This window comes from Condylura cristata, unplaced genomic scaffold, assembly GCF_000260355.1.
Source record: "Condylura cristata isolate star-nosed mole 26May11 unplaced genomic scaffold, ConCri1.0 scaffold00013, whole genome shotgun sequence".
Taxonomy (NCBI): Eukaryota; Metazoa; Chordata; class Mammalia; order Eulipotyphla; family Talpidae; genus Condylura; species Condylura cristata.
The window spans coordinates 8,001,962-8,010,339 of record NW_004567114.1 but is presented as its reverse complement, the minus strand read 5'-3'; the positions used below and the strand labels follow the sequence as shown (position 1 = coordinate 8,010,339).

Sequence of the window (8,378 nt, the reverse complement as noted above, 5' to 3'; positions counted from 1 at the left end):
TTTTTTGGTTGCTGAGTAATATTCCATTGTATATATGTGCCACATCTTTTTAATCCAGTCATCTACTTTGGGCATCTGGGTGCAGCTCTTGATTCTTAACTAGCGAAGACAGGGGCTCCCTCAGCAGCCCCCTTGTTTTCACAGAACAGCTATTGCAACACACCTGCTCAAACAGGTGTTCTCAGGCATAGGTTTCGTTTCCCTTTTGACTAAGATCTAGTTCTTTTTCTAGATCCCTGAGGTTGCAAGAGAATCTCTGGACAAGTCTATGCTGACTATGCACAGGAGATGATGTGTAGGGACCTCCGCCCCGCCCCCCTCCCCTGCCCACCGCCAGCAGGGTCTTGTCACCTCCTGATTGAAGGAGTTTCGAAGGTGACGGTCCGCTAAGCTCACACTGCACTGAAGTGGTTGACTCCGAAGCTGAGAGAGCTGGAAGGAAGCCGGCAGGAGCAGCTGCAGGGCGGCGTGCGGATGTGCTGAATGTGTAAACCGTGTCTTTGCTTAAAAATGAGCCAACCCAGACACTCTGGCTTCAAAGTACTCAACCTCAAACAGCCGCAGGAAGCAGTCTGCAGGGGCCCCCGACCAGACCAGCCGGGGGGCACAGGGCCTGCTCCCCAGGTGGCGGGAGGCTGCGGGCAGGAACGCAACACGGAGCTTGCGGGGGGGCAGGGGGCAGGGGGCTTGGCCTGCACTGAGCCAGAGGCTGGAGAGAAAATAACGAGGCAGGGAATGGGGAGGAGGAGTGTGCTCGCGGATCTAGCAGCCAAGGAAGCGTGAGGCCTAGTACCCACCGAAGTGCCACTCCGGGCCCTGGGGCGTCACCATGAGCACACAGAACAGTCAGCCTTCTAGCTCCGGTGAAGCTCCACTCTTAAGGCAGAGGCCACAGGTGAGCCTGCCAAGGACACAGTGGACCAATTTCGAAGGACACAGGTGCCCAGAGAGTACTAGACAAGGCCCAGGGCACGGACGTGCTGGGGTTGGGGGAGTTGCTGCTGGGAAAGGATGCCAGGGCAGGACTCTCTTACCATGTCAGAGCTGGGCAGCGACGTGGGCAGCGTGAGGGTGCCTGCTTGGACACTGAGGAGGGCGCCGAGTGAAAGGGAAAAGCCTGTGTCCTCCCAGACCTGCACACAGAAGCACGCGGATGGGTACTAAACTGGGCACAGCATCTGGGCAATGGCCTGCGAGTCAGAGCTAAAAGGAAGCAAGCCATCAAGAAAGGATCTGGAGGAAGCTCGATCCTGCCGCTGTGCCAAGGAAGCCAGGCTGGAAGGCTGGGTACCATGTGAGTCCCCACGTGCACAACCTGAAAAGGCAGAACTGTGGAGACAGTGGAGGGGTGAGGCACTGCCAGGGCTTGGGGGAGGGGGAAGGGGTGGGCAGGGAGAGCGTGGAGAAGTGGGCAGGGAGAGCGCAGAGAATTTTGAGGGCAACGAAATGTCGGTGTATGATACTATCAAGGTGGACGCAGGTCATTATACACCTGAACACCCAATTCACAGAATGTGAAGGAGTGAACCCCCAAAGAATACGGGTGAGGATGGAGTGTGCAGGTAGGCGCATCACTTGTGACGCCTGTACCCCCAATGGGGGATGTTGATCGTGGGGGATGTGTGGGGGTAAGGGGCCTATTCTTCTACCTTATGCACAACTTTGTTGCGAACCTAAAATGGCCTAAAACATAAAATCTTAATAAAAGGATGAAAAACAAAGTCAAGTGAAAAGCCAAACACTAGTGCAAAGGTGTGAGGCGCTGGGGAGACAGGTGCTCAGCAAGGTGGGTGCTGTAGCTGGAGAGTGATGGGAGGACAGAGCTGAGGTCACGCAACTGGGGTCCTCCCGCCTGTGAAGACAGACACGCAGGAAGAAGCCACAGGGCCCGAGGAGGGGGCGACGCCAAGGGTTGAGGGTCACATCAGAAGCAAGGGAGGGGCAGGGGTGGAGGCCACCCAGTCTCAGAAAGCATGCAGCCCAGCTGACTGTGGTTTCAGAATTCCAGCCTCAGAATGTGAGGGAACACATTTCTGTTGTTTTAAGACCCCCCCTTTTTTTCTTTGTTCCAGAAGCCCCAACAAATGGATGCCCTTACTTCCCAGTTCAGACACCCACATGGTGCTGGCTTCTTGGGACCCCCTCAGGCCTCAGGTGGGGGTGCTGCAAAGGAGACCCAGCCCAACACAAGCCTGGCATAGAGGCAGCATTCAATTATTACTTCACAGGTAAACTTTTCAGGACTTAATTAGTCGGCATATTGGGGGTACATAGCAGCCTCCAAAATAGACGTGACTGGGCCCTGGGACCGACCTTCCGTAGGATAAAGGTCTCTGTGGATGTAAGTCAGTAAGGATTTTGAGGTTCCATCACTCTAGACTAACTGCTTAAGCAATAAATCCAATGACAGTGTCCTTACGAGACAGGAGAGGAGACACAGACGCAGAGCAGAAGGTGAGGTGAGGACAGGGCAGGTGGGAGTGGCCTTGAGCCCACGGAGCTGCAGGAAGCAGGTGACGGCCACCTGGAGCTGGAGGAGTGGGGGCAGGCGCTCCCCTGACGCCAGGAACAGAGCGAAGCCCTGCTAGCACCTTGACTCAGGGCTCCGGACTGCAGAAGCGTGAGGGAGTAAATTTCTGTGGTGTGAAGTCACCCAGTTTGTGGTAATTTATTGCACAAGTTTCGGAAAACGAACAGACTTAACTGAAGGGCAAGCCAGCCCTGGTGATGCCAGAAGTCACGGCATGAGAGAGACTCTGGGTCGCCCCTGGGTTTGGGCGGGACGTGGGCTGGGGAGGGTTTGACGCTAAGAAGGGCCTGCTGTGTTAGAGCTGACAAGCTGGAGATGGAACTCGGTAAGGGAAGCTGTTGGCCAAGCCTGGGTGTTCTGGCTCCTTCTGGTCTGGCTCCAGGTTGTTGACAGTCCTTTGTTATTTGTCCAACCCTCGCTCGTGTCCCTGATGAAAACTCTTTAATGAAGAGATCCCCGTTGAGAGACACGGTCTAGTATGGGCCCGTCTCAGGGGGACGTTCTCCTTACAAAGGCGTTTCTTCTGTTTTCCTGGATGGTTCAGTCCCTCATCCACCAGGCAGATGGTTTACTTCAGCTTCCTGGATAACTGGCAGGGCGCTGCAGGGCCCTTACCTAGCCCAGCGCCTTTTTGCAGAGACGGCAGCCAGCGCTGGCTGACTTCCAGGTGAGCTCCATTTGCAACAAGATGGCTCGGACCAAGGCCGGGAAACTTCCTGAAGGTCTACCCAGCGTCCTGCACACTCACAACCAAGTCAGCACGTGAGGGCGGAGTTCTTGCCCGCCACCTTCCTGATTCACAGCTGTTTTTCTGGACTGAGGGTTCTTAGGTCTAAATGAAAGTGTGAGCTATGGAGGAGAGATGAAGAAACTGAGGAGGCTGACAGCCTTGTAAGGGGACAGCCCCCCCCCCGCCCCCAATGGAGCCTTTGTTTGGGGGAGAACTCCAGAGATTGCTAGGCCAGGTCTGGAAGGTTCCTCAATGGAGATTTTAGCTCCACAAACACCACGTGAACACAAAGGCCAGGAACTATCACCACCTGGAGCTAGTGTATGGGGCTCTTTCCCATGCACCTGCTCTGGGATAACCTCCCAGCTCCGTGCCCGGACCAACCAGGCCTGGATGAAGGGAGTGAGGATGCGGCACCTGACCCCAGGGGACCAGCAGCCAATCAGCTGTTCCTCTTGAGAATTCCTCTGCTGGGTTGGGTGCTGGTCAGGAGGCTGCCAGCCTCCAAGCCTCCCCCCGGCCCTCCTCTCCTCACACCAAGGTGGCTCCTTGGCTCCTCTGCACTGTCCAGCCTTTGCTCTGGCAGTGGGACTGTGCTAACCCATGCGCAAGCCGGCCACAAGTACTGCCAGAAGCAGCCCTGACACAAGACCACAACTCCAGGAAAAAGATCAGCGTCCCCAGCCCGTAATTAGGGTAACTGTTTTCTAGGGTTTCCCAGCAGAACTGAGGTTCCACCACCCATGGTGGTAACTCGCTCTAATGCCCCTTTATTGATTTCCTTCTCCTCTTATCTCACTTCCTCAGCCCGTTACAGTTTGTGAGACCCCTTCCAAATAAACTAGTACCTGTGATTCTTTTGCCAGGCTCTCAGAACGGCCCAAACTGAGCCAGCACTGGGTATATGAGGCCTCGTACTGGAGACACAAAGCCAAGCCAAAGGAAAGGTGAGGGTAAGAAGTCAATTGTGAGGGCTCACGTCGCCCCTGGATAGGGAGATTGGGAGATGGAGGTCACCAGGTACCCGAGGAATTGAGGGAATCTGTCCCCACGCTTCGTCCCTTTCCCCGTGCTGTGAGTTTTCTGTTCCTTATAGCCTAAAGTCTTCATGTGAGCTAACTGTGTACAACTCATATAAACTGGGTCCTTAGCGTTTTACCTGCTACACCAAGAGGGTTGCTACATTTCGTAATGAAAAATTCAGGATGCTCATTCAATCCGGGACATACTCTTAACTAAAAGTGCATTTGTTTTCTGAAGTTAAAATGTAACTTCATGTGGGCCCTCCCTGGTGGCGCAGAGGGTTCAAGCACAGCACAGAGAAGCTAAAACCACTTCCGCATGAGTTCGATCCCTGCCTGCCCGGGAGGTGACCACATGAGTTCGATCCCTGCCCCGGAGGTGACCACATGGCACTGCAGACCTCTCTTGCCCCACCTGCTGCTCCCCTCAGCAGTGTACTTCAGCAGTCGGCCTTTTCTGCTCCCCACTCTGTCTCTGGTGAATCCTCTCAACACCCCTGCTCCTCTGGCCTGTACCCCAGTTCTGTGTGCACAAATAAATAAATCCTTAAAAAAAAATGTAACTGCATATGCTGAATTTCTTGTCCTCTAAGGTGAGGAGACAGAGCAGTGGATGAGCTCACCAGTCTGGCTGCTGCTGAGAGGTGGGACTTGGCAGTGCACCAGGCAGCGAAACTCCAGAGGTGTGTCTGAACTGGGTACAGGCCAGGGGTGCAGGGCATCCCTGTGGGCTGCCCTGGCAGGCACTTGACTGGCTTGAGGTCACTTACCAGGAGGGACCCTGTATCGATAGCAAAGGAGTCAGTCCTTTATAAATCTGTCACTTGTTTTTTCATGGCCCAGCAGCGGGAAACAGCGTTTTGGTGTTTGACTCCAGTTGGGGACTGTTTAAGGCAAGATAGATGGGCTTGGGGTAGAGGGGCGGGAGGGCAGTGCCCTGTGGGCACCAGAGCTTGTCCAGGCAGAAGATGTGTGGGCTTCCCCATACACTTGCTGAGGGTCACTGATAACAACCACCTAGCTTACCAGGGACAGCTACTTTACACCTGTTTTCTTAGAGGCTCACCTTGTTGGGCAAGTCATTTAAAAGATTCTTTTAAAAAAAGATGTTTTTATTTATGCATAGAGAACTGGGTATAGGCCAGAGGTGCAGGGGCAGTGAGAGGCTTCCCCAAGACAGAGTGGGGAGCAGAACAGGCAGGCTGAGGGGAGCAGTGGGCAAGACAGGGGAGGTCTGCTGCGCCATGTAGATCAGCTCCGGGGTTGGGGATCAAACTTGTGCTGAAGTGTCTGCAGCTAGCTTCCTAGTGCTGTGATTTAACCCTTTGTGCCACCAGGGAGGGTCCAGGCATATCATTTTTTTAAACAAGTTTTATTACATTAGTAATTCCACAGAAACACACTGGATAGGCTTGGCCGACCTCCATGTGGAGCTTCTGGCTTCCCTGGGTCTCATCTGGTCTGTGACCCATGCTAACATGCTAACATGTGCTACAACCAGAAGTTTCCTAGGAGTATCCCTTTCATTGTTATAAGACTTCACCAACACCTTCCTTTCAAGGACAGCGTGCAGAGTGCTTGCAAATAAATAAAATACACATGACTAGTAATGAGGGCCACTAACTGCTTCCAGCTGCCAGAAAGTATTTGATGCTTCTGATCCAGTGGCCCTTGTCATGCCAGCCAGTTGTGCCAAGGCCTGTACCAGTTGTCTGTGCTGTGGCCGGCAAAATGCTCCAAGTCACCAGGCTGCCAGTTGATGGTGTCAGTGGAAAATACGGGCAATTGTAGCTTAGGTGTATGTAAAGCAAGTGTGGGAAGCAGAAGCTAAGCAGTGCTACCTGGGAGCTTGAAGAGAGGTCTGAGTGCTCTTGCTACTGGGTGTTGCCATTTATCATATGATGTAATCTACTTGCTTACTGGATTGTTGGGAAAGCTTTTTATATTTTTGAGAGCCCTTCCAGCCATAACAGGCTCAAAAACATTTGCATGCATATTTAATGGGAGCCTGAACACCACATTTCTGTTTCTCAAGAACGTTGATGATGAACATGTACCTAGCACAAAATGTTGATGTTTGCCAAGACACTACAGGGAGTCGTCACCTACTACCAATCTGCCCGAGAAGCATCAACAGCCTCTGCAGAAGGTGGCCATTATTTTTAGGAGATGAGGCCCAAAGAGGATCGCTTACCAGGGCAGCTTCAGGGGGTGTTTACAGACCATTCTGTCTAATGTGACTTTTTGTTCATATCAAATGATTGTTCTTTCAATTCAATCTTGCTCATTACTTGGACAAAGTTCTTGAAGAGACATTTCTTTGAGGAGGAGATACGAAAACACAGGAAAACATGCTTAACATTACTTTGATGCCAATCCAAACCACAGTGAGGTATCTGTGTGGAGGATGCCAAATATGTAAATATATACAATAACAAGTGTCAGCAAGGAGGTGGAGAAATTGGAACCGTATGCATTGCAGATGGGAGAGTAACATGGCACAGTCCTCATGGAAAATGGTAAGCTGGTGTCTTAACCAATGAAACACAGAGTTACCCTAAGATCCAACAGTTGCACTTCTAGGTATAAACTCAGAAGAGTTGAAATCAGGAGCTGGAATAAGTATTCACACGAGCCTTGTTTACAATAATCAAAAAGTTAAATAGGGGCCTCCCTGGTGGCCTAGTCTTAAACTGTCGCAAATGCCCACTTTGACAGCTGGCCTGAGTTCGAACCTCAGCCAGGGAGTTCCATCCCCATGGTGCGCAGACCTCTCCTGTCTCCCCACTGCTCCCCCCAGCAGTGTATTTCAGTAGAGCTGTCTGTTCTGCTCCCCACTTTGTCTCTGGTGAATCCTCTCACCCCTTCCCACACCACTGGCCTAGATCCCAATTATTCTATTCAAAAATACATACATAAAATCTTAAAAAACAGTCAGAGAACCCCAATGTTCATCAGTGAATGGATGGATAAACAAAACGTGGCACTTTCAGACTATTATCCTGCTTTATTTTTATTTTTTACATCATTCTTCATTTTGTGCATTTTTCATCTCAGTTGTAATCCGCGTGGACTTCCCACCACCAGTTCATCCATGTGCCATCACCACAGTCCCGTGTGCTCCCAGTTTTGATCCTATTCCCCTCTCTACCCCTGTAAAATGTCTCTGGTTTATAGTTCACTGTTTTTCATTTTTACTTTATTACAATTGATTTTTTTTTCCTGATCCCTTATGCTCCTGCTATGAGTGAAACCATCCGGTATTTTTCTCTTTCTTTCTGGCTTATTTCACTAAGTATGATCCCTTTCAGCTCCATCCATGTTGCTGCAAAAGGCATGAGTTTATTTTTTTTGATTGCTGAGTAAGATACCACATTTTCTTAATTCAGTCATCTATTTTTGGGCATTAGTGTTGATTCCATGTCTTCTCTCGTAAAGAGAGCAGCAGTAAACATGGGGATGCAGGTATCTTCTTGAGCCAGCCAGTGTTTTTGTGTCCTTTGGGTAGATATCTAGGAGTGGGATTGTTGGGTCATATGGAAACTCCATTTTTAGCAGTTTGAGAAACCTCAAGCAGCTTTCAATAGTGGCTGTACTCATTTGCGTTCCCACCAGCAGTGCAGGAGAGTTCCTTTTCTCCACATCCTCGCCAACATTTGATTGTTGCTAGTTGTTTTAAGATGTGCCATTCTCACGGGGGTGAGATGGTATCTCATTGTGGTTTTAATTTACATTTCCCTTACTAGTGATGCTGAACACTTTTTCATATCCCTGTTGATCATCTGCATTTCCTCTTTGGAGAACTGTCTTTTTAGCTCTTCTGCCCATTCTTTTTATGGGGAGGTTGTTCACTTTATTTTTGTTCAGTTTCACTAGCTCTTTGTATCTTTGTGATCAGTCCTTTGTCGTTAGTGTTGTGTACAAAAATTTTCTCCCAGTCAATGGGATGTCTGTCTAGCTTGTTTATTTTTTTGAAGAACCAACTTTTGGTTTCATTGATTTTTTGGATTGTTTTCTTAACTTCTATTTCCTTTATTTCTGCTTTGACTTTTATTATTTCCTGTCTTCTACTGACTTTTTTCTTTTCTTTTCTTTT

General features: G+C 50.3%; 1 long non-coding RNA gene across 3 annotated transcripts in view; it reads left to right on the top strand.

Moving 5' to 3' along the window:
• Nucleotides 1-356: 356 nt before the first annotated feature.
• LOC105853560 overlaps nt 357-8,378 on the top strand; it is an 11,579-nt gene continuing 3,557 nt past the window's right edge. Inside the window, exons 1-4 of one of the 3 annotated variants that reach the window (XR_001145397.1) lie at nt 357-1,348; nt 2,073-2,228; nt 3,075-3,197; nt 4,127-4,207. This is a non-coding gene — a long non-coding RNA (uncharacterized LOC105853560). The remainder of the gene's footprint in view (nt 1,349-2,072; nt 2,229-3,074; nt 3,198-4,126; nt 4,208-8,378) is intronic. The other 2 variants (XR_001145396.1, XR_001145395.1) reach the window with 2 other exon arrangements.